General features: G+C 34.9%; 1 long non-coding RNA gene across 4 annotated transcripts; it reads right to left on the reverse strand.

The window, feature by feature from the left end:
• Window positions 1-998: 998 nt before the first annotated feature.
• On the reverse strand, window positions 999-17,664 carry LOC149241995 (uncharacterized). 4 transcript variants are annotated; one of them, XR_016246607.1, is made up of 7 exons: window positions 17,445-17,664; window positions 13,530-13,845; window positions 11,117-13,253; window positions 10,559-10,763; window positions 9,881-10,210; window positions 9,263-9,549; window positions 1,051-8,294 (listed from the first exon to the last, which is right to left on the reverse strand). It is a non-coding gene; the product is annotated as an uncharacterized LOC149241995 (long non-coding RNA). The 4 variants fall into 4 exon arrangements; XR_016246610.1 differs by having other exon boundaries at window positions 1,051-8,079; window positions 8,190-9,549; XR_016246608.1 differs by having other exon boundaries at window positions 1,055-1,906; window positions 8,024-9,549.
• Window positions 17,665-18,528: the final 864 nt, after the last annotated feature.

Here is an 18,528-nt window from a genome sequence, read left to right on the forward strand (position 1 = left end):
CATTATCCTAATGAAGCAAAGTGCCAGGAGAAAAACAGTGATCTCGGCAAGAGCTTTGAATTGACATCTTCTAAATCAGGTACCCATAATATTATCAAACCATCAATTTTTTCCCCTCTTGGGAGTTTAGGTTTCTAGCGAGTTGGTTCTCCATAAAATTTAAGATTGTAGATAAATTCTATCGTACGTAGATTTAAACCTTTTAATTTCATTAAATCTAGTTAGAGTTAAATTTTAAATTTAATTCGTATAGTTTGACTAAATATTTTTGTAAGGTGCATTGAGCCCACTAATTTTGCGTGAACCCAAGGCACCAGTTCTGCTAGTGTGAACCCCAAGGCACCAGCTCTGCTAGTCTTCCCCCAGCATCGGCAGGCCAACCCTACCCTTCACACCCTCGGCACTCCTACGTTAAGCCAATGAGTATAAGCCTTGACACATCGCACTGGAGACAGTCCAACCCGTCAATTCACCATTATCTATCCATCAAACTCCTGTAGTCTAACGACTCCACGCAGAGAGGTCTCATGTCTGAGCTACCCCGCCCAACCCAGCCGATATGTGAAGCTCCATCCCTGCGTTGCACATCTTCGGCGACTGAAACATTCAAGTCCACAGACCAACTCAATATCGTAGTCACTCCCATACTCTGAATCGAGACCGAGCTTTGTTTGAAGATCGCAATTTTAGTTGCCTTCACAGCTCTGTAGTCGAGCATATCGACAACGCCGAGTCACAAGCAAAGAACCATATCGTGCAAGCATTAGCCACGACAATCTGTGTTCTATTTCTCTACAGATCGAATCACACTTATTGTGCGCAGGTAATACAACATAAATTCAAGATCTAAGGTCATGAAACAAACAACATTCGCTTTCCTAGTTTCTTCCAGGAATTAATTTGGATCTCATTTTAAGTTTGCATAACATTTTAAACTCAAGATTTGACTTTTAAATTTCAAAGTTTTGATTGAACTCGATAAACAATAAATGATGTGGTTTGGCAAAGAAATAACACATTTAAGAGTAAAATTGTTCTTCAAACACAGTTGCATTTCGAAGCAATCGTGGTATTAACATTAGCATATATGCTCAAGTTGATTTAGTTTCTCACATAAATTTGAAACCGGTTAAAAATATTCTGGTATACTATGTTCAACTCACAACAATTTGAAAAATACTAAATTTCAGAGTAGAGGAATTTAATTGTGATAAATTTTTCGGCATTCTAAGCATTTTCTGAGATCAACTTTTCTATGATTGCAGTACTTGGTGCAAGGCATTACTTAAGGAATAGCTTTAATTGAACTACATGGCAGACATTTAAGGATCGATGTGTTTCATGACAAAATCTCATTAAATACAACTGCAAACCTTGATGACAAAGTTACATATATGATGCAAGAAATAAAATCAAGATTTGATTTAGAATGACTTTATTTTGATCATCTATCATTGGGTCCTCTGATATGTTTCGCTAATTCTTGAATGACGGACTCACATTAACCTCTGAAAAAATTTAAAATCGTTCATGGTGCATGATGAAAAGCTTATGTTTATACAATTTGGGGCAATAAATATACTTCATGACCATGAAATTGTTTTGAATACATGTGACCCACATATTTTGGTCAGCTCAAAAATTGGTTCTTTTCAAGCAGCATTTACCATCAAATGAGATAAATGAATAAATAGCCCTCCATTAAAAAAAATCTACAAGGGTGGACAGACGCATAAAGCTTAACATGGTTAATGAACTCTAATTCATAAATTCATGTGATGTTTCTCAAATTGGCATCGTAAACTCATGGTGACATGTTCATAACCAAAGTTGTGTCTCTCTGAATAGTGAATTGCTTGCATTTGAGATGGAATAAGAGGCGATGAAATACTCTTTTCACATAAACCTGGTGCAATAAGGTTCATATCAAAACTCATTATTTGACATAATTGATCCTTGTTGACGTGTTATGGAAGCTTTATGAAATGTCTCAATATCATTGAATTTACAATTTAAGACATCCATCCTTCATTTCATTCAAGCAGTTATTTAACGAACAGTGATATTTTACATGATTGCACTTCACACAAGTACACTTTCTGAGCAAGAAATTCCCTTAGAAATGCTAGACATGATTCGCCATTTATAAATAACAAGAAGATATGTCATTAGTCAAGTAATACTTCGATTTGGGATTCATACACATACACAGGGAAAACCAGCGACTTAAGGAGGCTACTCATTGAGCTTAAGGCTCGCCTTGTTGAAGGTCCAGTTTACCCTTGTTGGTACGCATTCTAGTAGTATCACATCAGACAAAACAATTGAATTTGTCAAAAGTCACCCTAGGTCAAATATCGAGACCAACCATTCGCCTACTTGACTGTTATAGTGCACCAAAAACAACATACAAAAACATTACTCTCTTGTATTGGCCTCGCGTTAGTATATTTGAGAGCTATAGCACCAAGCACACCAGTATAAATATAAAAAGCATATTTATTTGTGTTACTATTTCATTGATTGAAATGTATGTTTGATGTGCTTGACTGGAAGAATCATTAAACAAGTTATCATCATATCACAACTTCAAGGAAACATCAGCATCTAACCTAACTCATACCCGACAACAAACATAGAACTAAAATCAAGCATAGGGAAACCCCCCTTAGGCAAGGAGAACCACATATCCAAAACTACAAGTGAGGAGCAAGGCCATTGAGGTAAGGGTAGGTCGCTTGCCTGTTAATTTCCTTGGGTTCTCCCATTAGTGAGGTTGGGACTTTTTCTCTACACAGAATGAGCGATGACAAAGTGTATACCAAGCGCTCCATGCCATGATGAATCCAACCAAATGACTAAGTTTATACAAAGTCCACTTAGCGCCAAAGTGCTAGGTACTACCGAGGAATCTGTATATCCTCATATCCAATCTAGCAAGAAGTGGAGACTAGAACATCACATGTTCAAGTGAAATGCTCTCTCCCTACGATAAGGGAGTATACCAAGCAAAACACTGTCAAACCCCCTAGCACCTCATTATCCATGTCATGAACAATCCAAGGAACCAAGAGAACACCCTAACCATCCAAACCTCTTTGTGATGAAAATCACAAGGATAGTCAAAAAGAATTTACTAATGTAGGCCTCACGCAAAAAGAGGGGTTGCAAAGTGCACAAGATGTAGGTCCATATCAAATTGGTCTAACATGAATTTGCATAGGCTAAAGGAAGTTACTGTTATAGTCATGAGGGCAATAGTACACGCATACTCTTATAGTCACAAATTCATGATGAAGTCAAAATACCATGCCATTGCTTAACCATATATGCATGTACCACAAAAACCTTTATTTGACAATATTTAAATTAATTTGCCTAGAGGATGAAAAAAAGAACAAGGGTTTTTCATATCTAAAGAATGGTGGGGTGGTGATTTACAAATTAAAAAGGCTACATTTTTTAAACTACATTAATTAAATTTTTAAAATTATAAAGGCGAAATCTTTTAAATTTTTCCTACTTCAAATGCGAACAATTAAAGTGTTTAGTAGGTGTAGTAGAGGAACAAAATAAAACAAAGAATGGAGTAAACAAATCTTGTAACAAGATATCAAGAACTCAAATATGGAATTTTGGTTCAAAAAATACCGAAGGCACACAAGAAACAAATGTGCCTATAGAAAAGCCCTGTTATAGTATAAAATCACCACCACTAACGAAGGAAAAAAATGTTTTGTTTAAGAGGAGCAAATGCTTTACAGTTGCATGGCTCAAATTTATTGCACATTTGGCTATTGTCAGGGTGGACAAATAGGCATAAATAAGTCCCATGCGTTTAACTATTGTTGATACAAGGTATCACACCATGGTAGAAGCCAACTCCTTATCCAACTTAAGTTTCACTCAATTTCTTGTCCCTCTATCATGGCCACCATGTTCTTGTTATGGTGTCACTTCTTTATTATGAGGATGAAGTTTTTGACACAACTTATAGCACTTCACTTTCGTGTAACTACCAAAGTCACAACAATTGCAATGATATTTGTTTTCCTTGGACTACACAATTTTGAAAGCCTTCTTCCTTTAGTCCTTCAATTGTTTGGTGCTTCCTCTAAGTTGTCCATCTCTCCATGATGTGTTGGTTTCACGTCCCTAGCCTCAATAAATAAGGCCTTATGGTACAAACAAGTTAACTATCATTTGGATGTTGTGTTTGGAGGTGGTATTGAATAGTAATGGTACATATTTCTGAGATTGGTGGAATCATATTCTTCTACTATTTATGCATTTTGTGATATATTATTTTGTTTACTTGATCATGATGAATGTGTGGTATCTCATTTCTTCATATCTCCGATGTTTTCTTTCCCTGTGATTTTAACATGATTTAAGAAGACTTTTGGTGTTCAAAAGATTCATTTGTTGTTCCATCATAGAATTCATATGATTGCCAAAATGACATTTGTAAGTCATTCACTTCTAAGTTCTAATGGAACTTTAGAACGTGGGGTCAGACTCATTGTTTGAAAGAAATTCTACAAGCAATAATTTAGATAATCTTGCTCCGAGGACGTCGTCTCTCGAAGAGGGAGGGAAGAGTAAAAAAGATCAACACATTGTATTTTCTTAATATCCTTGATGTAACAATGTAGTTTCCTTGTTGCTTTATCAAGACTTGTTGATCTTCAACCCTAAGGAGTACATTCATATGGCATGTTTCTTGAATTCAACTATATAATCTTGGATATTTTCCCCATGCCTTGGTAAAAATTTTGACTAATCGGTCCTCTCGATATCATCATAGTGTACAATTAATTTTTTTAATAGCTCCTTAAACTCACATGAAAACCATAGAGTTTATTGTCTTTCTAAAGCCCTACATGTAGCTTTCCCACCATACTGATGCATGGCAAGTGATCTTCAGTCTTGCAAATATCAAAACCCAGAATACCCTACTATACCAAACTATACACTGTTTGACAGAAATTCTACTTGCAATAATTTAGATAATCTTTGCTCCGAGGGTGTCACCTCTTAAAGAGAGAGAGAATTGTAAAAAAGATCAACACAAAACATTTTCTTAATATCATTGATGTAATCATGTAGTTTCCTTGCTGCGTTATCAAGACTTGCTGATCTTCAACCCTAAGGAGTACATTCATATGGCATGTTTCTTGAATTAAACTATATAATCCTGGATATTTTTCCCCATGCCTGGTAAAACATTTGATTAATCAGTCTTCTTCATATCATCATAGCATACAATTAATTTTTTTAATAGCTTCTTAGCATGGCCAGAGATCTTCAGTCTTGCAAATATCAAAAAACCCTAAATACTCTACTATGCCAAACTATACCTCTCACCATCAAAACCAAATGTCAGGCATTTCAACATCAACTTATCCATCGTGAGTAGAGAAATCAATATTCTCTTCAATCTTGGAAGGAGTAGCAAAAGGTATAGAAGAAGAATTGATCAAGATTTCAAGCTCTTTACCTTTGATTTTTTTTCTCTTCTACCTCAGATGCTAGGAGAGACACATATACAAAGGTTTGATAACCCACAAGAGAGCAACCTTTTCTCCTTTTGAAGTGACAACTTTAGGAAGCACTAAGTCCTCTCCCTTTCGCATTGTACCCTCTTTTGATGCATCCCTCTAGAACATTAGGGTTTGTCCCTTCACAATACATGTACCTTCTCGTTTTTCACATCATTATTTTCCCACTCATAGAGATAAGATCCAAAGTAGACCAATGTATAAGAGTGGCCCTTGCACTCCCACAGTGTATTAATATTTTTGTACTTAGTAGTCTCACAGTTGTGGCAATTTGTTGGACATTAGTATCAGTATCTTATCTTATATTCATGCTTAGACTCTGTTGACGACTTCCTTTTTCATTGTCATCTTAACAGGATGGATCATCATAATAATTAGCATGTCAATGCTCTGGCCTAAACAAGAAAACTTGAATTCTATGTTCTCTTGGCATTGCTCTTCCATCTTTTCTTGTCTGTACCTCCAATCCTGTTTGTAGCAGCTCTCTGCTATTCTTGTACCCACTATGTGTCTTTCCCGTACAGGATTTTTCTCTCCCACGCAATTCTCAAACTGTTTTCATACCGACAGATCTGTAATTTTCAGAGTCAGAATAAAACTACAATGGCTGAATTGCTGAAATTCCAAAAATGAAACCACCAAAACTTTTCCTCCACCATGATGCCATTGTAATGTCACTTTGAATTAACTGCCCAAGGAAGGACAAAGTAGCCTATTTAACCCTATATAAGTCATTTCAAAAAGGGGGAATTATTATTTAATGTTAGGTAGCATAAGGTAGTAAAAATTAAACTGGGGCAAATGGAGGGAAACTTGCAATTCACTCAGATTTGAATTTAGGAGGGAAAAGCCCTAAAGAGAAATTATAGAAGGAAGGAAGCAGAGTCATTATGATCGTCATGGATTGTTATTCTTTTTTATTTTAGGGTAAAGTGCTTGGAGGGTTTTAAGACCCCTTTTCTCTGATTGGTTTCAGTGGTGAAAGAATCCACCCTAGTCAATCTCTCCACTTTTTGTTACTATAGGACTGAATTCTGGCTGAGTTACAACTTTCTGAGGCAGTGAAGGGCTGGTAAATTACCTTTCTGTGGCAGCGAAGGTTTGAAACTGCTTTTCTGAGGCAGCGAAAGGACCCATCTTTCTGAGACGAGGGCTAGAGACTGCCTCTCTGAGACAAGGAGAGCTAAAGATTACTCTTCTGAGGCAACAAAGGGCTGGAGTTATCTTCCTGAAGCAACGAAGGGCTGATAATTACCTTGTGAGGCTGCGAGGTCCAGCATTCACCCTACCAAGGCAGCGAAGGGCTGGTACATGTCTTCCTGAGGCAGTGATCTGACTTTCTATGGCAACAAAAGACCCATAAGCCTCCTCCTGAGGGAGCAAGTGGCAAAAAGGGCCACAATCAGGAGACAGCAAGAATGTAAGAGTAAATTCAGGGGCTGGCTATACTAAAGACTGAAACAGCAAGAGTGAATAATGGCACAAGGCAGCAACAAGGCCTACTGATATGATTTTGTGGCAGCAAGAAAGACAACTACAGTTTGTAAGCTTAAAACCATGTTTTGATAACCCTATTGGGAAAGTTGATCTTTGTAAGTCTGTGATTAGTTTGTTGAATCAACCCTCCTTTATAGTGTTTGCTAGTGGAATCAATTGTTGTTTGAATTCTTGTTTATACTACTGGTGCATTCAATAAAATATCATCGTTGTTTCATAAATTGATGAGTTTTTGCACACTCTTATGAAACACAATTCTTTCATGTGTTATTGAAAACCCTAACTCAGAATAGCATCCCAAGGGTAATCTCCCTAAAAGGGATATTACAGCCACAACATCAATGCTGGCTTTGACGATAAACCTCATGATATAGGAAAGGATTCAAACAACCAAATAAATTGGCAAAGGTGATGTCAGAAAGATTCAAGACAGAAGACTACAGCACCTCGTATACCACTGTCGAGCCTCTTATTCTAAAGTGGTTCCGACTCTAACAAGAAAGAAATAAGGATAGGAACACTATTTTATGCATAATATCCATGGAAATACTTCATTACTGACACTAAAAATTTTCAAGTTTTTGTAAGAAATGTGTTGTTTGTGTTTCATAATTTGCTATACATCTACAATGGTACAAATCATGTAAACATAAAGTGGGGAAACAATCCTAATGTTTCCAAGAGGAAACAGCTGAAAACGACTTTAGGTTATAAATATTTATAACTAAGAAGCAATTATAGACAATTACTACTACTTGTAATCAACCTCAGTGCCTACATGGCAATACAAACAAGTAATACCCACTTAAGATTATAAATATATTCAACTAAGAAGCAATTATACACAGTTACAACTAATTGTAATCAACCTTGCTGGCAGCTGCCTATGTGGCAACACAAAAGTGTGCACACTTGTCACATAAACAAGCAAATGTTTCTAAAGTACATCATTAAGACCCACATACCTTCTCAATCACCTCACACCATGTGCATTTACCCATACTCCTTGTGAAGAGCAGTCCTGTTCAAAGAAAATCCACTTTTTTGGTTGGCAATTAAACATAAATTAGATCGTTAACGCAAACCATGTACAAATAGTCATTTGCTAAACATGCAAAAAGTTCATAATACTTCAAAGATAAACTTAGCAGACAGGTCAGAAAATGCTGTCTCCCAAGTGGACCATTAAGGTAATTTCACCAACAGATGTGGTCTTGGAGTCATATTCCAGATGCCCTATGAGAAAATCAACAATCTGTATATCAGTTACAACGTCTTCCACAAGATTGTCAAATATTCAAACTGCTAACTATTTCATTGAAATGCAATCCTTCACAATGATGTTTCATGATTGATATCAAAATTAAATCAACCTTCTAATAAATTAGAAAAAATTCTATCACCCTTGTTAATTTTTGAACAACTACCAGGGCAACCAATCAACAAGACAATACATACCATTCAAGGGAGGTATTTAAATAAGGAAAGATGGCACTTTCAAATGCTAAGAAAATGGTCACTCACAATATTATTTGACCAACCATGCAAATGATAATTGAAGAGAAGTGCAAATAAACCATGAAATTAACAGTGAAATCGGTCTTCCAAAATTTACTGTTAATAATACTTATCTTGTTCTATAGAAGAGATGTGGTTATTGATTCCCAAACCCTTGCCCTTCTTCATCACTGAAAATAACCAAAGTTATGAATATCATGGCATAGAACCAGAGTTTGTTGACTCCTAATATTTTTAGCCTCTTTGCCTAAAAGAAGTTGAAAACTATCTCCAGTCAACAAACTCTAGTTCTATGTCACGAAATGTTTAAATATTGTCTTCCAAACATCCTTTGGTGTCATGGAAACATTTCCTTGTTCTGTTCGTGAAAAAATGCAAGTTTTTATTATTTAAAATTTTCAATAAATTCTTGAGCAAAAATCTAGAAGCATTTGAAATATCCCACCTAAAAAAGTAACAGTAATGTGTTAGAAATTGAGACATAGACACAGTAATAAGGCCTATCAGAAGATATGCACTTCATGGTCAATGAAGAAAACTAACCCAAAAAAGTTGTCCAGTATAAAACAAATTGTCAAAAGAACTGAATTCAGCCCAGAAAATCAACCAAAATGTTTAGCTAAATAAAAGCATAACAACTTTAACAAAAAGTAGGACAATTCCATAATAAGGTTTCATCTACAAACCATGCCAGCTTCCATGGGTTGTTGTCCATTGGAAGCAAGTTTATCTCTAGATGATGGACAAAATGCTGCAGGCCAAGGAAGGGTTGCCAGGTACACTGAGCAAACTAGATTTCCAGAGTTATGAACATCGTGGCATAGAACCAGAATTTGTTGACTCTAAATATTTTTAGCCTCTTTACCTAAAAGAAGTTGAAAACTATTTTGAGTCAAGAAACTCTAGTTATATGCCACGAAAATGTTTAAAGATCGTCTTCCAAACATACGTTGGTGCCATGGAAACATTTCCTCTGTTCAAGAAAAAATGCAAGCATCTCTTATTTAACATTTTCAATAAATTCTTGAGCAAAAATCTAAAAGCATTTGAAACATCCCACCTAAAAAAGTAACAGTAATGGGTTCGAAAATTGAGACATAGACACAGTAATAAGGCCTATTAGAAGATTTGCACATCATTGTAAACGAAGAAAACTAACTAAAAAAAATTGTCCAGTAAAAAAAAACAAAAAAATTGTCAAAAGAACTGAATTCAGCCAAGCAAATCAACCAAAATGTTTAGCAAAATAAAAGCATAACAACTTTAACAAAAAGTAAGACAATTCCATAGTAAATACACCTTACCTTATAACACTTCATCTAAAAACTGTGCCAGTTCACATGGGTTGTTGTCCCTTGGAAGCAATTTTGTCTCTAGATGATGGAAAAAATGCTGTAGCCTGCAGGCCAAGGAAAAGTTGACAGGTACATTGAAGTTTTGAACAAACTGATGATGGCCAGAGTTGCGAACATTGTGGCATAGAACCAGAATTTGTTGACTCTAAATATTTTTAGCCTCTTTACCTAAAAGAAGTTGAAAACTATTTTGAGTCAACAAACTCTAGTTATATGCCACGAAATGTTTAAAGATTGTCTTCCAAGCATCCTTTGGTGCCATGGAAACATTTCCTCCTTCTGTTCAAGAAAAAATACAAACATTTCTTATTTAAAATTTTCAATAAATTCTTGAGCTAAAATATGACTTATGAATCATCTAAAAGAATTTGGAACATCCCATCTAAAAAAGTAAGAGTAATGGGTTAGAAATGAGACATAACACAGTACTAAGGCCTATTAGAATATATGCACTTCATGGCCAATGAAGAAAACTAACAAAAAAAAAATATGTCCAGTATAAAAACATTTGTCAAGCGAACTGAATTTAGCCCAGCAAATCAACCATTTTTTTATAAACATATAGCAAAATAAAAGCATAACAACTTTAACAAAAAGTAAAACAATTCCATAGTAAATACACCTTACCTTATAACGCTTCATCTAAAAACTGTGCCAGCTCCATTGGCTTGATGTCCCTTGGAAGCAATTTTGTCTCTAGATGATGGCCAAAATGTTGCAGGCCAAAGAAGGGTTGAGAGGTACATTAACAGACTGAAGTTAACCAGAGTTATGAACATCATGGCATAGAACCAGCGTTATGAACATCACGGCATAGAAACATTTCCTCCTTCTGTTCAAGAAAAAATACAAACATTTCTTATTTAAAATTTTCAATAAATTCTTGAGCTAAAATATGACTTATGAATCATCTAAAAGCATTTGGAACATCCCATCTAAAAAAGTAAGAGTAATGAGTTAGAAATGAGACATAACACAGTAATAAGGCCTATTAGAATATATGCACATGGCCAATGAAGAAAACTAACCAAAAAAATTTAAAAAAACATGTCCAGTATAAAAACATTTGTCAAGCAAACTGAATTCAGCCCGGAAAATCAACCAAAATTTTATAAACATATAGCAAAATAAAAGCATAACAACTTTAACAAAAAGTAAGACAATTCCATAGTAAATACACCTTACCTTATAACGCTTCATCTAAAAACTGTGCCAGCTCCATTGGCTTGATGTCCCTTGGAAGCAATTTTGTCTCTAGATGATGGCCAAAACGTTGCAGGCCAAAGAAGGGTTGACAGGTACATTAACAGACTGAAGTTAACCAGAGTTATGAACATCATGGCATGGAACCAGCATTTGTTGACTCTAAATATTTTTAGCCTCTTTTACCTAAAAGATGTTGAAAACTATTTTGAGTCAAAAAACTCTACTTCTATGCCAATGTTTAAAAATTGTCTTCAAAACATCCTTTGGTGCCATGGAAACATTTCCTTCTTCCGTTCGAGAAAAAATGCAAACATTTTTTTATTTAATATGTTCAATAAATACTTGAGTAAAAATCTAAAAGCATTTGGAACATCCCATCTAAAATAGTAACAGTAATGGGTTAGAAATTGAGACATAGACACAGTAATAAGGCATATATGCAAGTAACGAAGAAAGTTTGTTTACGCTCTGATACCAATGTAACAAATAAAATTCGTTCACATCGTAGAATACTCAGAAGATCTGATATATGTAAATATCCATTATAGGACAATAATATATTATATAAGAATTGTACAAAAGATACGAGATGCAAATTATTTGTTAAAAATGAGGACCTGCTTATATAACATGTAAATATCCATTATAGGACAATAATATATTATATAAGAATTGTACAAAAGATACGAGATGCAAATTATTTGTTACAAATGAGGACCTGCTTATATAACTAGGAAGATGCCCTTTCACAAATGGTTATGTCCTTAGAAACATGCCTCTTCAAAACTGATTATTGTCATTATTTATAATTATTATCATTTATATAATTTATTTTATCTTTATTCATACATTTTAATATATATTCTTGTATCTTCAATGGAGATCTTCATATACCTTAGTATACGAACCTTGTTCGTTACATTGATATAAAATTATTCCTCTGAGTATACGAACTGTGTTTGTTACAATGCACTTCATGGTCAACGAAGAAACTAACCCAAAAAAATTGTCCAGTATACAAAAATGTGTCAGGAAAACTGAATTCAGCCCAGCAAATCAACCAAATTTTAGAAACATATAGCAAAATAAAAGCATAACAACTTTAACAAAAAGTAAGACAATTCCATAGTAAATATACCTTACCTTATAAGGCTTCATCTAAAAACTGTGCCAGCTCCCTTGGCTTGTCCCTTGGAAGCAATTTTGTCTCTTGATGATGGATAAAATGCTGCAGGACAGCAAAGGGTTGACAGGTACATTGAACAAACTGAAGATGGCACAGTTATGAACATCATGGCATAGAACCAGAGTTGGTTGACTCCAAATATTTTTAACCTCTTTAACTAAAAGAAGTTGAAAATTATTTTGAGTCAACAAACTCTAGTTCTATGCCATGGAAATGTTTAAAGATTGTCTTCCAAACATCCTTTGGTGCCATGGAAACATTTCCTTCTTTTGTTCAAGAAAAAATTCAAACATTTCTTATTTAAAATATTCAATAAATTCTTGGGCAAAAAAATGCCTTATGAATCATCTAAAACCATTTGGAACATCCCATATAAAAAAGTAACAGTAACGGGTTAAAAATTGAGAAATAAACACAGTAATAAGGCCTTTAGAAGATATGCACTTCATGGTCAATGAAGAAAACTAACCCAAAAAAATTGTCAAGTATAAAAAAAATGTCAAGCGAACTGAATTCAGCCCAGCAAATCCACCAAAATTTTAAAAATATATAGCACAAATAAAAGCATAACAACTTTAACAAAAAGTAAGACAATTCCATAGTGTAAATACACCTTACCTTATAATGCTTCATCTAAAAACTGTGCCAGCTCCCTTGGCTTGTTGTCCCTTGGAAGCAATTTTGTCTCTAGATGATGGATAAAATGCTGCAGGCCAAAGGAAGTTGGCAGGTACATTGAACAAACTGAAGATAACCAGAGTTATGAACATCGTGGAATGGAACCAGAGTTTGTTGACTCGAAATATTTTTAGCCTCTTTACCTAAAAGAAGTTGAAAACTATTTCGAGTCAACAAACCCTAGTTCTATGCCATGAAAATGTTTCAAGATTATCTTCCAAACATCCTTTGCTGCCATTGAAACATTTCCTCCTGTTCAAGGAAAAATGCAAGCATTTCTTGTTTAAAATTTTCAATAAATTCTTGAGCAAAAATCTAAAACCATTTGGAACATCCCATCTAAAAAAGTAACAGTAATGGGTTAGAAATTGACACATAGACACAGTGAATTATCAACTATAAAAAAAAATTGTCACGAGAACTGAATTCAGCCCAGCAAATCAACCAAAATTTTATAAACATATAGCAAAATAAAAGCAAAACAACTTTAACAAAAAGTAAGACAATTCCATAGTAAATACACCTTACCTCATAAGGCTCCATCTAAAAACTGTGCCAGCTCCCTTGGCTTGTTGTCCCTTGGAAGTAATTTTGTCTCTAGATGATGGACAAAATGCTGCAGGCCAAGGAAGGGTTGACAGGTACATTGAACAAACTGAAGATAGCCAGAGTTATGAACACCATGGCATAGAACCAGAGTTTGTTGACTCCAAATATTTTTAGCCTCTTTAACTAAAAGAAGTTGAAAACTGTTTTGAGTCAACAAACTCTAGTTCTGTGCCACAAAAATGTTTAAAGATTGTCTTCCAAACATCCTTTGGTGCCATGGAAACATTTCCTTTTTCTGTTCAAGAAAAAATACAAACATTTATTATTTAAAATTTTCAATAAATTCTTGAGCAAAAAAAATGCTTTATGTATCATCTAAAAGAATTTGGAACATCCCATGTTGAGTTTTATAGCTCGGAATGTACTTCTAGTCTTGTGTCTTGACTAGAAGGACCTTGTTTTGCCTCTTTACAAGCTCGCATGCAACATGCAAAGTGTGCAAGTGAGTTGCAAGCACATGCATGTGTTGCATGTGACATGCATGAGATGTGCATGTAAAGCAAGCTAAACTTATGATGTGTACTTGAGTTAAAGTAGAGAAAGCTAAAGATATCAATATTGCCTGTGGTTGTCCTCTCTAAGAACATTGTTCAACTCTTGCTTGGCTGGTAATAGTTGACCAAGGGTATCAAGGGAATACCTGCATGGAAGTAGGCTATCTATCAATATACCAACAAACTAGAGAAGCCAAGAGGCCTCTGCAAGCCAACAGTGAACCTGACCAGAAGAACTGTCAATGGAAAAGGAAGAAAGAGAGGAGAAGAGAGAGATGGCGCATTTTGCAAATAGTTGAGAAAGGCAAGAACATTGTTCAACTCTTGCTTAGTTGGTAAGATTCAACCAAGGGCATCAAGGGAATACCTGAATGGGAGGTTGTCTATCGACATACCAACAAACTAGAGAATCCAAGAGGCCTCTGCAAAGCCAACGGTGAACCTGACCAGAAGAACTGGCATTGTTAAAGGAAGAAAGGGAGGAGAAGACAGAGAGATGGAGTATTTGGCAAATAGGAGAGAAAGGCAAGAACAATAACAAAGAGAAATATTCACACACAGACTTTTGTGTGCATTTATGTATGTCAATCCCAAGGCAATAATTATCTCAAAGAAAAATTACAATCAATCATGGGAGCCTCTAAGAGAGGATGGCTAGAGTTCAACTTTGACAGTTTCGCAAGAGGGAAATCGCACCTAGCATCTTGCAAAGGGGGTGTTCAAGAATGAATCAAGAAAAAATCTAGCTTTCTGTTACTAGCCTTATAGATAAAAACAAATACTAAGGTTGAGATTAAAGCACTAATCTTGGCCATTATGCATTATGGAGGCTATAAGGAAAGGCTAAAAGAAGATTGTATTCAAAGGGGATTCAAAACTAATACTACATCATATGAATAGGGTGAACAGTAAACACATAGTCTTCTTGTGATTTTAAGGGTAAACTAATGTAGATTCACCATGCCTACAAAGTTTTTGAAGATTCGAGTTACACACACATCATAAGGAAAGCCCATAAAATTGTTGATTGGCTAACCAATCATGTGAACGATTCCAAGAAACCTCAATCCTTTGAGATGTGCCATCATCAACACCAAAAAAGAGAAATTTGAAACGTAAATTTCCATGCCTACGTGGCTCAAGTGTGGATGTTTTCACTACTAGGGGCTCACATCAATAATCTTCTTATGAGTTTAAGGTCAAACTAATGTGGATTCACCATGTTTACAAAAATTTTGAAGATTGGAGATGCACACACATCATAAGAAAAGCCCATAAAAATGTTGATTGGCTAACCAATCATGTGAATTTACCTTGAGATGTGCCATCACCCACATTAGAAAAGAGAAATTACAAAAGTACATTTCCATGCCTACTTGGCTCAAGTGTGAATGCTTCACTCATAGGACTCGCGTCAACAATTAAGGAAGGCTAAACAATAGGTATATTCTAAGATGCTTCGTATGACTATGATGGAACAATTGACACTGATGGTAGCAAAGCTGGAGGAATAAACAACGAATTAGAAGCTCGGCACGAATCTATCAAATCATACAAACTCCAAGAAGCCACACTGGACTATAATTGTCTATTAGCAATCTCTTTTATTTTCTAAATTTTATTTCAAGATGCAATATGGGATGGTGGATGCATGTCATGATGAGCATGTAGGAGCAATGGAGGTCTAATATGTTTATAGTTCATGTTTCTTAAGTTTGGAATATTGTTCTACAAACTTTTTGATAGAGAGACATCAGGCAGAGGTTCAAGTTGGTCCTAGGAGATTTATTATGTATATAATAGAAGCTCTTATTCACAAAGCATAATCTATTGAAAATAAAATATTTTTTCATCATGAGCTTCTACCTTGTGTACCCACATATTTTTTCGTCATGAACCTCTACCTTGTGTACCCACATCTATGCATATACCCACACACAAACCCTTTGGCTTGTGCACAACAGTCATCACAGAGGGTTGAGGGCCCATGCACATAAGATCAAGGGCAGTGGAGACACGACCTCAAACCCCTGTGCACAGAATAGAGACCCCACATGCACACAAGGCCAAGCCCCGTGGCCTAAGGTCAGATGCCAGTTATTAAAACATCACAGGCAAAAATTATTATACATTTATAGGTTTAGGGTTGCTTACCTAGAACAGTTAGGGGCTTAGAGTTTAGGGTTTTCCAAGAGATTTCCCTAAAAGTAAAATAAGCATATATAGATACATACGTACACGATGGACATTTAATCTCCACCATATTATTTAATGAATCGTCTATGATAAACAACCGGCAATGGAATGAATATCGATGTAGGTTTTAACATGGGGCTATGAAATGAATACCATTGATATAAGTTTGCACAACGGGCGATGAAATGAACATCACTTATATGAGTTTTGACAGCGGGTTTGAGCAACCATCTTGCGTGGAGTGGTAGACAATCTTTAAAAAGCAAAATGGTGTAGTTAAACTAACGAATTTATGAAATTAAGACATCCTCTTTTTCAAGGATGACCATACAGTGAAATTGGACTTTCAAAATTTGATATTCGAAATACTTATCTTGTGGTACGGAGGAGATGTGTTGATGATTCCCGGAGATGTGGTTGATGATTCCCAAACCTATGCCCCCTCTTCATAAGGAAATAACCAGAGTTCTCAACATCATGGCAAAGAGCCAGAATTTGTTGATTCTAAATATTTTGGCTTATTTGCCTCATAGAAACTGAAATATATTTAGACTCAACAAACTAACTCCATGCCATGAAAATGTCCAACTATCTTTCAAACATACTTTGGTGCCATGAAAATATATTCCTTTTCTTATCAAAAAAAGTAAATGCAAACATTAAAAAATTCAAAACAATTTTTGCGTAGATAATTAAAGACGTCCCCCAAAAACAAAAAAATCCAACTCCATGCCATGAAAATGTCCAACTATCTTTCAAACATACTTTGGTGCCATGAAATATATTCTTTTTTCTGATCAAAAAAGTAAATGAAAACATTAAAAAATTTCAAAACAATTTCTGCGGCGTAGATAATTAAAGACCTCCACCAAAAACAAAAAATCTATGCTAAGATTGGGCCAACAAATAAAAAAAAAAAAAAAAAAAAAATCTATACTAAGATTGGGCCAAAAAAAATCTATGCTAAGATTGGCCCAAAAAAAACCTATGCTAAGATTGGGCCAATATTTAAAATGTGGACGCAGTAAATGCAGTGGTCCAAGGCTTGAAACCTGGTACCTTTAGTTAAAATATGCTTAATTTCAGTAAAATAATCTGCAACATTCATTTAAACTGTAAATGAAAGCACATATAAAACATGTACCTTTCAAAAAGGCATCAGGAACGTCATTGCCACAGAGATCTCTCGGCGTTTTCACGTACATCGAACCTCTTCAATACCAAAGACGACAGAGTTACAGAACACAGAATGATCTAGTGGCCGACATTGAGGTGAATGGCCCGTCATTGAGATGTTCTTTGGAAGGCCTAGGGCTCGTTCGCGTGAATACACCTCATTGAGATATCCACTGAAAGGCCCATGTCTCCACAATGCAATGAAGCATGACCTGTGATATATAAAGGTACTCCAGCTCGTGCTATTTCCGAGATAGTCAAAAAATGGCCCACTTGTGATGCAAGATCGGATGACAAGAGATACGTTCAAACACGGAAAGTGTTAGAACAACTGTAATGTTACTAATTCCGATAAATAGGAAATTGCCATACTTAGTATTTTATTATTTTTAATTTTGAATATAATGGTATAATTACTCTATTTAGTATATGATTATTCAAACGCGGAAGGTAAAAAAGAATTTTACTAATATCATCTAATCCGCACAGATAAGATGATAAACCTGAAATGATATTCAAATAAGGAAATTACTTTATTTGGATGTAATGTTATTAACATGTTAGGATTGAGATAACTATTAATATCTTAAGATAATTAGATATTCTTAATAAATAGATGATAAATATGATTATCATGGGATGACAAACATGAAATGGCATTCAAACATGTTAACGGTATTAACATGATTAAGATAACTAGAAAGTAATGTTAGGGATGGCAAATATGAAATGATATTTAAACACGGAAATTACTTTATTTGAATGCAATGTTATTAGCCTGTTATGAGTAGGATAACTAGAAAAATAGCTATATATATTTAATGTATGATTTTTTATTATTTTATTATTAATTTTAAATTTTGAATATAAATTATTAATATGGTAGCTTGTGAGTTTTGGAGTTGTTAAAAAATGTTCACTTTTGAGTTAACATGAAATGGCATTAAAACACGGAAAGTAATATATGAAATGACATTCAAACACGGAAAGTATTTTAATATCTGAATGTAATGTTAGTCAAGATGAAATGACATTCAAACACAATAAATATA

This window comes from Pinus tabuliformis, chromosome 8, assembly GCF_031772625.1.
Source record: "Pinus tabuliformis cultivar Carrire ecotype Pingquan chromosome 8, CPIR1, whole genome shotgun sequence".
NCBI classification, from domain to species: Eukaryota; Viridiplantae; Streptophyta; class Pinopsida; order Pinales; family Pinaceae; genus Pinus; species Pinus tabuliformis.